General features: G+C 40.5%; 1 long non-coding RNA gene across 1 annotated transcript in view; it reads left to right on the top strand.

The window, feature by feature from the left end:
* LOC143434011 (uncharacterized) overlaps positions 1-18,337 on the top strand; it is a 169,517-nt gene extending 151,180 nt beyond the window's left edge. Inside the window, exons 3-4 of the long non-coding RNA XR_013103153.1 lie at positions 10,012-10,171; positions 17,879-18,337. This is a non-coding gene — a long non-coding RNA (uncharacterized LOC143434011). The remainder of the gene's footprint in view (positions 1-10,011; positions 10,172-17,878) is intronic.
* The last annotated feature ends 442 nt before the right edge of the window (positions 18,338-18,779 follow it).

Here is an 18,779-nt window from a genome sequence, read left to right as displayed (position 1 = left end):
GAATCATTCCTTATTAAGATCAGTGGTTTTAGTACTCCCCTCCCCCTACTTTGGTATAGCTATTTTTTCCCCTCAAATCTAAATCTCATCAATTCTAATACATCTATTCCCATGAAACCAACATTTTAATACTTCTTGGATTACAATTCATCTTTGAACTAATAGTATTTTGCACCATAATTGAAATGTATTCTTCTCAAATGGTATATAAAATAGTATGTTCTATTATAGATATCACATCTGCTATAATTAAACAAATGAATTGGCAATCTATAGATGGGTTTTATATCCAGACATGTTTTGTCACCGGCTTTGGGTTTTTAGACAGATATTTAGGCTCCCGTACCTGGGGATTTGAGCTGTTGATAGTGGGTTTCATTGGCAAGTTTCAGTTGAGTTTGTATGAGTGGAGAAAACACAAAGGTAAATGGAGAAACCTTTGTTCTAGAGTGTGAGACACAAAACAGCCATTCATCTTTTAAACGCAGGTTCTCATTCTGACCATAAGTTTTTCTACTACATGCTGAGACAGGGGTTAAAAATCAGACATTAATTATTGTTACTGTTCTCTAAGACGCTTGCCATCTGGACTTTGCCTTACTCCTGGTGATGATTCATCTTGTCAACTAGACAGGAGACAGAATCACTTAGGGATTTTTTTTTTCTGTGAAAATCTAGAAGAACATTCCCAGAGAAGTTTATGTGAACCAACCCTGGGTGTGGGTAGCATCATTCCATGAGAGGTGGTCCTTGACTGAATACAGAAAACAGTGAGGATGGCACTAGAATTACTCTCTCTTTTCCTGAGTGTGTATGCAATATGACTGTTTCACACTGCTGCCATGGCTAGAGCTACTATCTTCTCCGCCATGAGAATAAACCTTTTGTTCGTTCCTTCATTCCTTCGTTCCTTCGTTCCTTCGTTCCTTCCTTCGTTCCTTCCTTCGTTCCTTCCTTCCTTCCTTCTTTCCTTCCTTCCTCCTTTCTTCCATCATTCGTCCTTCCCTTCTCTTTCTCCTTTCCCTCCTTCCTTTTGTTCCCTCCTCCTTCTCTCTTTCCCTCCCTCCATCATTTTAACAGATATTCTGTCACATCAATAAAAACACATTTCCAATTCTTAAGTCTACACCCGTTAATTGTCTTTGGATGTTTTGATTTCAAGCAGATCTCCCACCAGAGTGACAGCTTTTTCTTGTGCTGCTTTGACTCATGTTGTCCCCTCTCATTTACCCATCAATATTAGCAGAATGGTCGATGTTCCTTCTTCAGTTAGCTTACATCAGTAGTTATCAAACTTGTCTGTACACGACAATCATCACAAGAGCTTCAAAAGCCACTGACCTCTGTATCTCACTCCCAGAGATTTTTTTTTTCCCCTGAGTTGGGCTGGTTAAATCTAAATCTTAGCAAAGTTTAAAAGCTATCCGCCTAGAGCAGCTCTGAAATTGAAAACATCAAGAGGAAGCAGGATACAGTATTGATTGCAGCTCTGTAGCCAAATAGCCTGAGTGTATTTCCCAGGTTTTTTACTTAATATTGTGTGACTACAGATAACTGCATTTCTCTGTGCATCAGATTTAAATCGTTGCTATAACTCCAGTGTACTGGCAATATGAGGAAACTACAAATTGGGCTGTAACCATAATAATAATAATGGTCCATGAGATCATTATATAAATTTAATAGATTGATATTAAATAATACTTAGATTACACTGCTATGTAAGTGTAAAATAAATATATCAGCTACCGAATGCTATTCTTATCTCTTAAAATCTTGGTCATTTACTCTTCAACATCTCACTGAAGTTAAATGAGTCTATCATGAGCCAATAACGTTTTGTGATGACATGACTTCCAAATTTATTGTGTTTCCCCCCAATTTTCATCTCATTTGCTTGTATATAGCAATGGATACAATATATATTTTCCTGCCAAATGGTGCTTTCTTATATCTTCTAAAACATTGTTCTTCTCTGTTTTTTTCTTTAATGTTCCTTTTCAGACCTTTCTGTGGGTTTATTTACTTGCCTCCGTATTTACTACTGGTGTGCCATATCATATGGCCCTCCTAACTCTGGATTTCTCCTCTAGTGCATTATTCCCAGTAACTGCTGTGAATAACTTGTGTCTACAGCTTCAAATTTATCCTAATTCCTTATTTCTTTAGATACAATTGCCTAACAAGACTGAGAAATTACTAAAATTGAGGGGTTTTTATCCCCACACCAATCTTGTCTTCTTTCACATATTAGTGGTGGCAAGTGACTACTTTATTGAGTAACTTCTAAGACTACGGTCTAGAGTCACTCTTCCCATCAGCCCCATTTTTACGTCACACACTAGACAGGCTTCTGCATCCCATTGCTTCTACTTCTGGAGCTATTCTCTGTGGCCCAGTGATTTGGCCCAGTGTGAGGGAAGAGCGAGAGCAGCTACACTAAGTGTTCTGAAGTTAACAGCTTATCCTGTGCTGGAGGAAAAGCAAGCTACACTTTCTCATACTGGTGGAGCATTTAACTCCAATTTGAAGCCATAGAAGTTGTTGTCGGGAAAGAAAAATAAAAAGAATACCATATTTCAAGAGATTACAAATCCAAATGTGTCACTTTTATTTTTAGGAAGCATAATTATGGCTCATCGGGCCAGCATGATTGTCACTTGGAACTCAGCAAAAGCACAGGCTCTTGTTCCTTCTTCCAGATGTGCTAAATCAGGAGTGTGGTGGGCAGAGACAGGTAGTGTACTGGAGGATGCATCCTGGACGGTTCTCATGTGGGTCAAAGTTGGAGAACTTCTAGCCTAGATTCATATCTCCCATATAGTAGTATTAAGAAATAGTTCATCAAAATTAAGAATGAAAATTGCTATAAAATAGAAGGGCTCTTGATTGCTATAAAAGACAAAGTGGAAATCTCAATGAAATGTGTTAAATCAGAATTCTTTCCAAATAATCACTCGCTCTATTACTGAGGAATTTTGGGGTTCCCCTTACCTTGGGGTTTGAGCCCCTGGCTAGTTTTGAAGAGTATGGCTCCCTTTCCATCTGCACCCAAGACTTTTTATTCCCCAGTCTCCTGAGCTCCACAACTCCAAAATCAGTCGATGGATACCAACTAGAGAGTTTGCAAGGAGCTTGGCTTGAGGACGTCTCTGAGGAGTCTGAGCAGGAGCAGAAAATGATGAGTATTCTAATTTCATATAGGCAACATGGGTGATAATGGGAATATGTGGGTCTGGATGTAAGTTTTGCTATATCCCATACATGGCTGGTATGAACTATCATCAAGTACTTTCTTGCATATTATTCTTGATTCTAGGTGGGGCTCTATGGCTAGCAGTGATTTAGAAGAATGGAAAGAAGCCATCCCCTCATTCTTAGAATGACATGGCAAGCTGCAGTCTGTGGTTTAGAGTAGAAGATAGGTGGCTGGCATCATAACATCTGGACTAGAATTCACAACTGAGTGTGTTCCTTGCAGTTAGCATACTACCAGGGTAGCGATGCTGATGAAAGTTTTATAAAGTTCCCCAGTCAACTGACTCAAACTAGTTTCCCTCAGAGAGCCATGAAACATAATCCAGGCCCTTTATCTGCCTCTCTCACAAAAATATGACCTCATCCTAAAGGGATACATCTAAACCCTGGGTGACATAGGAAATACAGCTAGGGCTATGGGTTCTATATTCAATTAAAAATAACCTCTTACAGTTGCCTTTAGAGCAAAATTTCATTGTTGTGTCTGACAGATACGAATGTGAGGAGTTGAGGTTTGCAGGGGAACTGTTTTTGTGATGCTGGGGAGCATAGAAGTCTTCAGGACAGTGAGTCATTGTCGTGATACAAAACACGGGGCTCATGAGCTTAGGGAGTGCTGAGAGCAAATGACATGTCACGGAACCCTTGCATGTCAAGCTGCAGAGTTTGTGGTCATTGGAATTCCCACACTGGTTGGCTTTTCAGGGATGGTTATAGATGGCCACAATAGAGTGCACAAGAAGAGAACTGGAGATATGGGCAGGTGTCATGGCTCAGTGTCTATGAGGTTATTGGGAGAAAAGCTGCATGTCTCATACTGCTGAGGAACCAACTCAGAGAATTCCAGCCAGAGGAGATTTAAGAAGAAATGGCTACCGATAGCTATGTAATATCAATGTGGGAGGGGTTTCTAAGTGAATTTTCCATCCTCAACTCTGCTAAAACCAGAACACACTCCTTCAAGCTGATGAAATCAGCCAGGGTAAGGAAGAAAAAGGGAAATGTAACTGTTTCCTGAAAAACAAAGATTCCCCACCCACTTTGCCATGGAAACTAGTATAAAAGATTATCACAATAGCAGAAAACTTCAAACACAGATTTATGTGTGTTTGACACTTGTGTACTCCACCACAGGTTAATAGATAGCTGCTGATGTCAGTGGAGCCCAACATCCTACCAAGGAGAAATGTGTCTAGCCTATTCTCATGGGCATAATCAAGAACAATCATAATGGGACAGTGGTAAGAAAGGTCCAGTGTCCCGTAGTGTCTTTCCTGGACAACTTTAGTGATGGTCTTTCAAGTTTAAAATGTTCTCAGGATTACTGAGGATCTCTATGGGAGTGGCGGGGCTGGGAGCAGGAAGTACATTTTATTATTGGATATTGGACTACCAGAGATCATTGTTTTGACATTGTTTATAGATGGTGTGTATCCTGGAGGTCAATTTCCCTAGATCGGAAATGGATATGTCTTAGGCCAGCTTGTCTTCTTTTGTTCTTTTGTGTACGTGTATGCATGTGTGTACGTGTGGTATATGGTATTAGAAATTGAATCCAAGACTTTGTGGGTGTTAGACAAATACTCTATATCTCAGTTCCCCTGTTACTTTCATTTTGGCAAAAGATTATGCTAAATTGTGCTGGCTGACCTTTAGCACATTCTACAGAGAAAGCTAGACTTGAACATGAGATTCTTTAGCCTCTAGTCTCTCGAGTAGTTTGGGTTACAGACCTTATCCACCAGGCCCAACGAGACTGGAATTGTTTGAGATAAAAATGGCTACAGGTCAGTTATGAAAATCACTGAGTTAGTTATAGCCAAGATTGGAAACCAAGCATGGAGTCCCTTTGTAAATTGGAAACAAGTGTGACTTGTTTAAAATGATGGACCTACTCTGGAGAGAGCATGCAAACTGGAGGTCTTCTATGTTTTCCTTCTTCACGGCCAGTCCTTTGATGCATACAGGGAATTCAAGACACACTTTGATGTTCTATTTCTTTGCCAGAGTCTCTGCCATGGCTACTGGTAGTTCAACAAGACAATGACATGGAAGCCGCTAAGATGGCCCAGCAGGAAAAGGTGATGAAGCTTGACAATCTTCATGATCCTCAGAACCCACAGGATGCAAAGACAGAGCCAACACCCACAAGTAATCTTCTGGCCTCTACACATATGTCATGGTACACCTATTCCTGCTCCAAAAAAAAAAATCAAATTAAAAATTAAAATAACTAACATTCAAAAAAATGAGGTGAAATAAATGAAGAAATGGAGAATGGAAATTTAAACTAAGAGCAATATTCTCCGAATTTTACTGAAATGTAGAATGTCCAATGTGTTCAAGATGTGAACACAAAGAGATCTGATGACCCTGATGGTTTGGATCTGGAACTGTCACACTGTGTGAAGGATCTGAGGGAGAAGTTTCCAAGCATCTTTGAATCTCAGAATAGGTGCACTCCTTTGTGTTCCACATCACAGTGCAGACTAGGAAAGTGGTTTTGAGAACTGATGCAGTGATTCTCAACCCACAGTTCTCAGAGCTGAAGACCAACAATCTGTGCACCGCGTATAAGGTTCCTTCAATTAAAGCCTTGGGAATCTCTGTGGTCTCAGCTTTCAACAAATTTGTAGTTTCCCAAATGATTCCTGGACCATGGAAAGCACAAGATATGAAGGTTTGAAAGGCAGTCTACTATCTGAGTGATACTTTCTGAAAAAAAAAAAAAAAAAAAAAAAAAAAAAAAAAAAAAAAAAAAAAAAACCATACAGATCCAGTTCTCTCTCCCCATACAGAACAGCTACTTTTCACACTTCTGTAATAGCATCCAGCCATTTGAATCCCATGTACAAGAACCATGACTTTCTCCTGGGTACCTACCACCTAAAATCTGAAGTATCTATGAAGCACCCAATAAACATGGAATGAATAAATGAATGAGCAAGTAGAAACCTGAAATGCAACCAATACAATTCCTCTACCCAGGAAATTTTGTAGAGAGGACACCAGGTCTGATAATAAAATATAGACAGCTTGGCCCCCTGTCTCCTCAACAGCCTGCCACAAGTTCTGCCTCAGATGAGCAAATTTTTCTTTGTTTTGCATAGAATATCTATAGCTATATATAAAGTGAACGCCTGGTGAGTGGGTGGAAGATGGTGCTCACTCCTATTTAGTGGAATGTGAATATGTCAGAATCACAGAAAATAGAAGGAATGAGGTTTATGCAAAGCTGTCAGTTTCCATGCCTGTCTTTAAAATGTGAGATGGTGCTGAGATGGTTCAAAGTTAATATTCACAACCATTTTATTGCATCAAACATGATCATTAGCAAGCAGTGTTTGAATGGTAGCTATTTCCTGACTGACAATAGCCATCCGGTGGTGCCCACTTCCCCATATGCTTGAGACTGATAGAATTCTGATAGTCTGAAAAACAGTGGGAGGAAGGAAGTAATTAAAACTGGTGGGGAAGCTGCATGCAGGGGATAGGCACCAATTTTATCTCACATGGAGTATCCCTGTACCTATTCTTTTGAAATGTATGGGTGGGACGGTATACTATTTTTAAGCCCATTTTATGACCTCAAGTTAGCAAACAGTCTTCCTCATAGGATATCTCAGAAACCCCTGAGGGTGGGCACTGGTGTTTAAAATAAGCTTAAGAAAACAGGAAGATGTTAGGTCTGAATACTACAAGTGTAGAGGAACCAGCAAAGGCAGGCAATGTAAGCTTGAGTTCTGTATCTTAACAGTAAATTACTTGCTTCCCAGCAACCCAAGCAATACCTGACTGTCAGCATCCTTACTCAGTCTGGGAGGGCAGGGCATGGAAATGGGAATGGAGACCTGATATCAGCATCTCTGAGTGCTGCAGAATCTTCTTGGGCAGCAGCTTTGCTTAGGAAGATGAAGAAGGAGAAAGTGCTAGGCAAGAATTTATGAGCATTGGAATGGCAAAGCAAGATGTCTTAAATTGCACTGTGTGTGCATGGTGTGGTGTGGGGTGTGTGTGTGTGTATGTGTGTGTGTGTGTGTGTGTGTGTTGTAGTGTGTTGTATGCATTGCATTCATTGCTTTCACAAGGGTCTCTCATTGACCTGGGAATTTCCTAGATAGTCCTAGTCTGGAAGGCCAGGGACCTCTGGAGATCTACTGGTCTCCATTCCCCAATGCTGTGGTCACAATTCTCCTATACCCAGCTTTTACTAAGAGGGCTGGGGATTCAAACTCTGGTCCTCATGATTGCACACCAAGCATGCTGACTCTCTGAACCATCACCTCAGCCCCCAAAATTACAGTTGGAATTTGAGGACTAGCCAGTTAAAGGAAGGAATTTATTCATTAAATTCCTGTGCTGTTCTTTCTTGCCATTTGGTTAAAGTTACAGCTGCTCCTGTTCTTGGGTCGAAGGTATGATGACTTTATAGCAATACTGATGTTAGGCATTCAAGACTGATATGCTCTTTAGGATTCAGTGATGTTTCTCTGTGCACAGAATGAGTGGGGAAAAATCTAATCCTATAGCAGTAATACATCCCAAGACAATGTGTAGGTCCTCATATGAACTATTCTTATGATGTCCTATTACTACCCCGCACAGCCATTTGGTTTTTACATCTTTCTATGAAGCCGCTGAGATTTGGGAGTTTACCTGTTATAGCAGGTCTATATCTCTGCTTCAGAACCTTTCACAAAGATGGCTCAGATGATCTCACTTACCTTGTTCTCCGATGCTCCCTGTCATTCTTGGAGCAGCTTCCTGTCATTACCACTCCCATTTGGGGCATGCAAGCAATTCGTTCATTCAGAATGTCAAAAATGTACCTGTGGCCAGAATAGTAATGCCAATTAAATGGCTGTGGGGTCAACAGAGGCACTTGTTTGTTTGTTTTGAGAAATGGTAAAAGAATTGAAGAAACACAATGGGCAACGTGTTTAATCATTAGAATACTTTCCCCCACAATGATGCATACATGTGGTTTTAATTAAATTTCAAGGTTCACGTTAATTCAGCCTTCATTTTTGCTCTTGCAAACACTTGGATTTAATTAGAATAATGGGCAATTTAAACAGCTTTGAACTTTCCATCTAAGGTGGGGATGATGGAATATGGTATTAATCCAAGAAATGAATCCCTTGCAAACCTGGAGTATTATCCTGGTAATCCAACACTGGATAAGGACTAGACAAGAAATAAAGCAGGCATTCTGGGGGAGAATTTTCTCATGTTCTATTGTTTCTTTGATTTTCAGTGTTTGGGTTGTTGTCCTTTGTTTTGGTGGTTGTAGGAATTGAACCTAAGGCTATACATTTGCTAAGGGAGCACTCTACCTCTGAGCTACATCCCCAGCCCACTTTCTTTTTTATTTTAGGATGAAGTCTTACTCAGGCTGGACATTCACTCATTCTGTAGCCCAAGCTAATCTTGAACTGTGACTGCCTTGAATAAGCCTCCCTGTGTCAGGATTTTAGGTCTGCATCATCAAACCGTGCTGCATATTTGAAGGGTTAACTACACAGCCCTCTCATTCACCTGGGTAATGAACTAGGAACTGTGAACCATTCTAAAGTGAGTGTCACCTCTAAAAGATTAATAATCTCTCAGGTACATTTTGTCAATCTGCCTTTTCTATTGCCTCTACCCAAGGATAAAAGAGGGACCCTTCCATCAATAAAGATGATCTTCAGCCTTCTACGTTGTCTCACATTTCTGCTGTCTGTGGGGCAATCCTGGCTATGTAGCAAAAAATCCACTTAAGGGTAGCACTGCTCAAGCATGTGGAGTGAAAGAGCTTGTGCACATAGCTATATGCAGAGTGCTGAGCCACAAGAGCACAGAATTCTGCCTACTCATGTCTGCTAGCTATCGGTGAGAGTCACAGAAACAAATTTCAGGTGCTCTCCCAATCCCAACTTCTGATTTTCAGGGATATTCTCTTGATTGTTCTGAGTGGCCCATCTTCTTGGATATGTTAGCTATCAGAGACAATTGCTAAATCATGCCTTTGACTCCTTCTCTTACATCTATTGATGTCTATTATTTAAACTTGTGTTTCCATGAGGACACTTCTGTTCCTCGTGCACACACTGGTCTAGTGGATTTCCCACCAACTCCTCTTCTTCCATCTCAGAGGGATGCTGTATACTGGTTCTGCCAGCAAGAGTGAAGGAAGATCCCCTTACTGACAGTTTGAGATAAGAGATTTACAAGAAAAGTACTACTCATCTTAAATTACAACATTACTAGCAAGTACATTCTCTTCCCTGTAAATCCTTTGGCTGTTATTTACTTATTTATTTATTAACTTATTTGTTTATTCATTGATGTTGAGCTCTGCAGTATACATGAGCTAATGGAATGTAAGCACATTCTCCCACCTTTAGAAATATTGGGAAACATTTCAAAGAGTCTGTCAATTATTTTTGTTAGTTTTTCTTGCCATGAAAATGGTACAATTTGCAACTTTTTTGTCATTACTCTACCCAGGCATTACCAGACAGGTGTAGCAGAGCCAAGAGGAATCAAAACATCTGCAGCCACCACTCTATCATGTTGTCTGTTGTCACTAAGAGCCTAGGTAGGTTTGTGTAAGCAAAAGCTGATAAAATACGACTCGGTCACGAACACTAATGAAGATTTGTGAAGGAGAGGTAGACTTTATTGGGTCAATCTCTTGGGTTTCTAGTGATTACAATTGTATTTACTCTGATATAATAGGCTTATTTTTTCTCCTTTTCAAAACCCCAGGACACACAAGTCTCTGAAACAGGACTGCAGTGCTGTGGAGGGGGAAGCATTTGCATCTTGGTTGAGATTAGCAGGGACTACTAGCTTGAGACCTCTGCAAAGAGCCAGGACAATGGTGAGCACCCACTGTCTGCATTTCCAACAACTCAGCATCTCACAAGTATGTACAACCATAATTGGGCTTCTCTTTTCCTTTTTATCCTAATTGTGCCCCCAACAGATTAGCTTCTCGGTAGCACAATTTATAAGGAGCAAGGTCCTTTTACGAATTTCCCCTGCAACCTGAAGATGCCCTTGCACATGACCTCTGTGCCCTCTGAGAAATTTCTTAGATTCTTTAGTTTTTATTCAAAGCCTTTGAATTATCCCTTCTCTGTGAGGTAAGCAGAGGTCAACCTTCCTGTCTGCTTTATGTTAGCCTCTACTCTGGCTTAATTATCTGGATGATTTTCATCCCAGGCCTTAGCTTTATTGAAAGAAGGGTATCTGATTTTCTTAACTTACTCTCTTTTTTAATCTTTCTCCTTCTTATTCACCAAGTTACTGGTTACCTACACCGTTGTACCACCGAAAGGTAGTTCTCCAAAATTCCCTTGTGTGCTTTGGACATCTTGGGAGGATTAGAACTTAAGAGTCTTTTGCTTTCTACTCTCCCTATCAAGGATGTTTGTTTGTTGTAGTAAGTAGGCTTGGAAAATAGAAGCGTTGTCTTGCTCTAGAGCAAAGGCAGGCTTCTTCATTAAAGACTGGATCAATTTGCTTTTAACCTATTTCAGAAGACTGTTTCCTAATTTCAGTGTTCCCTACAGGTGACAAAACCCAACCCGATGTTTTCACAATATTTCTCTATACCTACCTATGTCATTCCAGAGATCTTAGAAGACACAGAGAGCTGGCACAGACATGAATCTTATGCTACCTGCTGTTCTGTGGGTAATAACTCTTTGTCTCTCTGACAGAGTCTCAGGCTTCTGCCAGCATCTATAAAATAAGCTCTTGCATTTTTAACAGTACTTGACATATTTTTTTATCTCCTATAAGTTATAATTAGTCATAAACTAATATCTATAAGTACACATGTTTACATTTATCATATATCTTTTTAAAACATGGTTGTAAAACAATATACCCATGATACACTCCATTGCTATAAATTCCTTGCCCAATAAAAAGCTGTTGAATGACTGGATGGTTTTAAAATTGTAAAAAAAAAAGATTATATACTATGTGCTGTAAAATGTTTAATACTTTTATACTTGTGGTTACTGCCAATACTCTCACTAGATGAGAAGAAAGTCAATTAAGTTCAGGTGCCCAAACCAGCAAACTAATTCTAGTCAATATGTCCTAGAAGTGAATGTGCTGGCTTTACAAAAAAAAACAAAACATCTCATTTCTGTCTGCCCAGGATTAGAGAGAAAGGCCTTCATTCAGCAGTTTTGGACTCACTCTTACGTATAGTTCCATCAACCATGAATATTAGATACCTCATTGAATGGTGTGTGTGTGTGTGTGTGTGTGTGTGTGTGTGTGTGTGTGTCCTAATGTTTTCAAGGAAGACCTAGGCCTTTAAACTTTAACCATAGAAATAAAAAAAAGATCTAATCAGAAAGTATTAAATGAAAACTGGGTGTGGTGGCACATGCCTTTAATCCCAGCACTCAGAAGGCACAGGCATGAGAATTTCTTTGAGTTCAAGGCCAGCCTGGTTTTCATAGTGAATTCCAGACTAGCCAAGGCTACATAATGAGACTCTGTTTCGAAATAAAAAATATTAATTGATAGAGTTCAATTAAAAATTAAAGAATCACAGAGAAGACAGAGGTCTGGGGCTGTAAAACATCAATATTAATAGTCTAACCTGGCTTAGGAAACTCATCTACAGTCATCTTCATTCTTTCTGGCTTTTTAGTCCTTGCTTTTACCACATTAATTGAGTAATACTGTTTGTCTCTCTTCTGATACCACACTCTAGTTTTTTCTAATAGCTGTTTGCTGTCCCTTGGTTTGGTTTTATCTCTCATAGAATGTCATTCTGGACATTTTGTCTTAGTGTTCTGTTTTTCCTGGTGCTAACCTGACAGGGTTTCTACCTACCTGGATCTAATACAGTCTAGGGAATGGCATCTGTGTTTCTAAACACCCTATACCCCCAGTGACTTTAGTGTAAAACAGTTGTGGAGCCCAGTTTTAAGCCTTTCTACCATTCTACCAATTCTGAATTTAAAGGTGCTATGCAAATTCTTAAATCTATCTTAGAAGGTAGTGTTTGTCCTATTAGCTTTTCTCCATGGTAGCCTGGATTCTCCCCCACTGCTATATTTTAGAAAAGAGAGGGGATATGGCTGGGGCTATGTTAACATTATAGTTTTAAAAACTAGAGCTAGAATCCAGGGGTTTTGAGTCTCTATTGGTGGGTATTAGATTGACTAACCAGGTATAGACAACTATAGATATCCTTTAGTAAAACCTGTGGAGAAAAATAGGAGGGAAAAAGAAAAGCACACACAGATAATGGGAAAAGGGCTGGGAGTTGTCATGGCAGCCTCAAGCCCCCTACAGAAAACAAGCTCTTCCTTGCCTAGTGATGGAGGAAGAGCATGTTTCCTGTGAGTCTCCACGGGGATAGTGGGTGGTTTTTAGATTAAATATATACCCTTGTTCCAGGGTCATAGCTGTACAGTTGGGCTCCCTTTATTTATTCAGGATGCAGTACATCCCTGCTGAGTGGGACAGGGCATCCAGTGACTGTGAAGCGTGAGCATAAGAAACCCACTGCTTTCTAAAAATAGGTAATCACAAATCAACCATGTTCACACATCAAACATTTCACATGTAAACCAGAGCAGCTGAATTAGAGTCACTGTACAATAGTTGAATTTACATTTCAGTTACTTTAGGAGATGGCTATAAAACCAGAGAAAGTAGCATTACACAGTGGTGTTTATTGGTCTTCAGAGCATTGGCTAGAGGATCCCTTCCATTTTAAGCTGCTAGTAGAGTGCCACGTGGACTGCTTTCAGGGTTCTCTACCTTCGTCTTTTGGTAACTTGACACCTGAGTGGGGTGTATGATTACGTGATTGTCTGACTTGGCTTATTAATTCATAAAACATGTATTGAAAGTCTATCGTGTGCTATTTACTATACAGTATGATAAGGGTAGGTGGATAAATAGAAAGGGAAAAAAAGCCACCTTCTCTATAAGTTTTTGATACAGAAGGGGAGGCCTTAAGTGACAATTTGAAGACAAGGTGATGAATGTTGCAGCCATCACTGAGGAGGTGTATTTACTTACAGAAGAGGGAGTGCCCATATCTATACAGGCCAGGAGTGACTGAAGTCAAGAGGAAAGAGATGATGTGTCAGTTCACTTCTGAAAGATTTAGTAAGAATTTGTCAGTTGTAAAATATTACAGAGTTTGGTGAGGAGGAGAAATTACACAAGCTAAAAATATAAGGCAGTATGTTACAAGTGATGCATACAATTTAGATGCATAAAATTTCATATATATATATATATATATATATATATATATATATATGAAGGAGGATAGTGGTGTGTGTGTGTGTGTGTGTGTGTGTGTGTGTGTGTGTATTCAGAAACTTTTCAAATACTAAGAAATGGTTATGGTCAAGGAAGGCAACCAATGAAGACATGATGTATATTCTGTTATACACATAGATTGGTGCCTTGTCCTGTTGACATCAGAGAAGCTTCTTTGGGCAGCATATGGGAGCAAGTGAAGAGACCCGCAGCCAGATATTGAGTGGAAAGAATCTCAGTTGGAAGTCTCTATTGGATCCCTCCCCTTGGAGATCAGGAGTCCCCAGCAGAAGAGAGGGAACAAAAGATCATAGAAGTCAGAGGGGATGGAGGAGACCAGGAGAACATGGTCTCCTAAATCAATTCAGCAGGCCACACCTGGGCTCACAAAGACTGAAACAGCAAGGATGAGGCCTGCATGGGCCTGCACCAGGTCTTCTATGTTTTATATTATGACTGTTAGCTTGGTCCTTTGTGGGAGTCTTAACAGTGGGAGTGGGACTATTTTTGACTCTGTTGTCTGCTTTTAGGACTCTTTTCCACCTATTGGATTACCTTGTCCAGCCTTGGTATGAAGGCTGATGCCTTGTCTTAGTGTGTATTGTTTTGTCATCTTTGCCTATCATCTCTGGGAGACCTGTTCCTTTCTGAAAAGGAGGCAGAGTGGGGGTGGATCTGGGATACAGGGGAGCTTTGAGGGAGCAGGGAGGAGTGGCAGGAGAGAAAACTATGGTCAGGATGTATTGTATGAGAAAAGAGTCTACTTTTAAAAAGGGATGTGATAGAAGATGCGATGCTGACACAGTTTATTGCTAAGGCTAGAACTGGAATTGTAGTCGAGTGGCAGAGTACTTGACTAGCATGAGCAAGCCCTGGGTTCTATTCTCACTGCTGTAAAAAACGGGATGTTTCTGAAAATTGTGTGTTAAGAAGAATGTATAAATATGGGGGAAAGAAGAAAAAGGCTGTATGTGTTTTCCATCAGGTACTTGAGTGGAGTTGTTATTTACTAAAATAGAATTAGAAATGAGTTCATTTGAATAAGGTGAATTTTAAATGCTTGTGGGACATCTGGGGAAGATGAGTAGCTAATAACTACTTTTCCCGACCTTCTTTTATATGCAAGTGAGTGTGCAAATTCATGTGTATGCAGTTATGCTTACGTTAGGATGGATGGATGTACATATGTATACATGCAGAGGTCAAAGGTCAACCTTAAATGTTATGCCTTAGGACAAGTTTATCTTTTTTTTTTTTTTTTTTTTTTTTTTTCTCTCTTTTGAGATAGTCTCTCGTGGGGACCTGAGGATCCCAGACTGTGCTTGCTTGGCTGATCAGGGAGCATAGAAATTCTCCTGTATCTGCACCCCACCCCCAGCTCTGGGATTAAAATGATATCACAATTCTCAGCTTTTTACCTAGGAATTAGAGATGGAACAGAGGTCCTTCTGATCATTTGGAAGTTACTTTACTAACTGAGATAGCACTCCAGTTCCCCCTCTCCTCTTCCTTCATCTCCTTCATTGTACTGAGAATTATGAATGCTAAACAATTCTTCTACCAGTGTAGCTATCCTGCAGCCTACCTCAAACCTTCATGAGCCAAACCTCAAAAAGCGACACAGACAAAAGGTATAAATTTGGAACTTATGTCGAGAGATGGAGAAGTAGATCACAACTTGCAGGCCGTTAGTTACACAGTACAACAGTCTATATAGGTGTTTTCTAAGCCTTAGTGTATATACAGATTGTCACCATTTCAACTTGAAAAGTTCTCCCATAGACATATTTGCTTGAGCACTTGGTTGCTACATGGCAGCTCTGACTCATAGGTTGTCAGACCTTTGGTATCTGTGACCTACCTGGATGTAGGACTCCGGCAGCCTGCTTTGATGGCTATCTTAGCTTCTGGTGCCTGTCGAAGCTCTCTGCTTTCTGATGCAGCAAAGTGTGAAGAACATATGTAAGAAGCTCCAACTATCAAGGACTGAGCTTCTCCAACCACTATGCCTTCTCCACTATGGAATATAAACTATAATATAAAACTGTGAGTCAAAAAAAAAATCTTTTTTTTTTTTTTAATATACACAAGGTATCCTAAAGAAACTGTTAAGTAAATTTTGATTCACTAGACCTGCTGCTATTTAGCAAGCTTCCAAGCTATCTTGTCTAACAAGTCCTTATAAAGCATTTATTGGTAATCATTGTGGTGGTTTGTATAATATTTAAATAGTTTGTCCCCAGTTGGTAGAACTGTTTAGGAAGGATTAGGAATTGTGGCCTTTAGAGGAAGCATGACAGTGAGCATGAGCTTTGAGGCTTCAAAAGGCTACACTATTCCCAGTTCTCTCTCTTTCTCATACTTGTGGATCAAGATGTCAAGCTCTTAGCTACTGCCCCAATGCCATGCCTGTCTACCTGCTGCCATGTCTCCCACTGTGATGGTCATGGACTCTAACCAGGTGGAACCATTAGCTTAGCTTCAAATCAAATGACTTCTTTATGTTTCCCTGGTCATTGTTGTATCACAGCAATATAACTAAGACACAGAGGCAGATGACAAGGTGATAACAGAGTAGTAGCCAGAGAGGATAAAGGAGGAGGGGGCAAAGGAAATATCTTGGAATCAAAGGAAGAAAGTTTCATACAGAAGGATATGTTCAAAAATGTCAAAGGATGCTACCAAGGAAGTAGAAGCTGACTGGTAAATGTCATCTGAAGTTGGCAATTTGAAGGTAATATTGAACTTTGGTGTGATAGTTTCACACTGTGAAGAGGACAGAAATGAATTCTAGTGGGGAGCTAAGTAAATGGCTGGTGAGGAGATAGCGATAGTATGGACTACTTCTTGTAAACAAAACATAGAAAAACTATCAAGGGAAAAGACAGACTCGGTGAGCAGAGAGGCAAGTGGTTGATGAAGTGGCACCATATTTAAGATAGGAAAAACACAAAGTACGTGGTAGGAAGAATAATTCCCAAATGGATTTAGTGGCTGTAGTTAAATTGAGGTTTGAAATGGAGATGCTGCTCTCATTACGTAGGTGTATACTGTGGACACAGATGTCTTTAAAAGAAGGAAAAAAGGACAGGGTCAGCAAAAGAGATGGGGCAACCAAGGTTGGAGTGATGCTACTGCTGGTTAGGGCTACTAGAGGGCTAAGCGTCAAAGTACATGGGCATGCTCTAATACCACCACAGACATCTGGGTTCTGGTTCAGTGAGACCTCTGATGTCCTTCTAGAAATGTAACATAATAAAGCTGTAAGCTGTATTGTTTTTAGCAAATACATTTTTGTTCATTTGCTGCAGCTATGACAGAAAACAAAAACAAAAACTAACCAACCAATAAATAAAAACCTCTTTGAGTATGTCAAGGGAGAGGACTCCAGGGTAGGAGGAAGCAATATCTCCTTTCCTACCTCAGGAGGATGGCTCATATCCCTATCAATAAAAACTAATGAGAGAAAAGCAAAGCAATTTTATTTAACTAAAGCTGTATGGCATACTAGGACCTTCAGAAGAGAAGACCCAAAGTTCCAGAGCAAATAATTTCAGTGGACCCAGAAATGTGACTGAAGGGCAAAGGTCATGACCTACTGACAGTAAACTGGGGAAAGCCAGTAAGGTCTGTTTGTTGTCTCTTACTGAACCTTCAGGTCGATGACAGAACTCTAGCCCTGGAAAAGGGCTTTGAGACCTCCAGAAGAGGTAGGCTGTGACAGGATCATGCTTCAGTACAGATGGGTTTGAGTGTGACAGTCAAGGTGCCATTCTAGACTTAAGAGAGCCAGATATGAATGAAGATGTCTATCAATCAGGAAAAGGGGTAACAGAGTTCTGGAGGGACAAGGAGTTTTCTCCATGCCTTCAGGTTGGGTGGGAGGCTATGCACTAAATTCTCATGTAGACCTCTGTCTGTGGACTGGGGATCGTGTATAGTGTACATGAAAAGAAAATGGAGGAGCTTGTAGCAAAGCCTTCCCTTTCTTATTCTTATTCGTTTTAAATGCTTTAAAAAAAAATGCTTTGCTTTTATGTGAAGTGTGGTAGGGACTTCATTGTAAAGTCATCCCTAAACAATCTCCATATTAAACTGAGCTCTGTTGGATGCTGACAGATTGGCGGTCATAGACCTTGACCTTGAGATTTCTTGTTTGGTTCCAAGGACTCCTCTGAATTGTTGTTAAATTGAAATAAAAATTGAGAGAGAATCTGGACCCTTAGCTCCTTTTATCTTAACTTACACCACTCTGCCTAAATTCTCTCCCCTCCTCATCAGATTCATGTTAATTAGGAGACCTCTTTTTTTTTTCTTGCAGCTCCCTAAGGCCCTGCTTCACCTAGAAGAGAGAACCTGGCTCCAGGATGCAGGAGACTGCTTCTGGTTTCCATGGAGACCCTGTTTGAAGTCAATGGCGGCTCCAGGAGGGAGGGAAACCAGGACACTTGTATTTAAAGGATAGAGAGTCTGGGAAGGAGGAGGAAAAAGAAAAGGAAGTAAGGCAGGCAGATAGTGAGGCTGATCCAGCCTGTGTTCGAGGTTTCAAGCAGAGGAACAGAAAAGTTCAGCTAGGTTATTCAATCTCCTTGCACTTTGAGGATGAATCAGAACGGAAGCTGTGGGGGAGGTGGCAGAGGGCTGTTTATTGCGCATGTGAGAAATATCTTGCAAAGGCTCCTTTTTGATATCAGCATGTAGGGGACAGAATTACTTAGGCAGCTGGGAGTCCCTGTCCTTGTGGGTGGCTCCTTGCAAAGCAGCTTGAGATTTTTCTCTTCTCCCCAAGTCAAATCTTAAAGGTTCCTACTGCTGTGAGGGGGCTGAGCCTCTCCTCCCTCCCCTCCCCCCCCCACCCCCACCCCCCACCCCAGAGGGTAACTAAATACAAACCGTGGCAAAAAGCTTTCCAAAGCTTCGTGCTTCGGATTAACTGCTATTTATTAGCCGAGTGTCTGTCTACTAAGAGACAGGGGGCAGGATGGGGGAGGTACTCTGGCGGAATACACGCTAAAATAGAATTGCATGAGGATTCAGATGACGTCATCTTGGATAAAGGTCTGACCCAGTGAATGTTAAATGTGGCTGAGCGACTAAATCCTTTGAGAGAATCAGTGGCAGAGACCTCTATGAAAGGACCATGCCTCTTGTTTAAAATATTAAGCATGTGGCTCAGCTGATCTCCGGTTGCAACTCCCAGGGCGCTGGTGGAATCTCAGTTT

Source organism: Arvicanthis niloticus, chromosome 12, assembly GCF_011762505.2.
Source record: "Arvicanthis niloticus isolate mArvNil1 chromosome 12, mArvNil1.pat.X, whole genome shotgun sequence".
NCBI classification, from domain to species: domain Eukaryota; kingdom Metazoa; phylum Chordata; class Mammalia; order Rodentia; family Muridae; genus Arvicanthis; species Arvicanthis niloticus.
The sequence above is the reverse complement of the archived record's forward strand: the minus strand, read 5'-3'. Positions and strand labels throughout refer to the sequence as shown.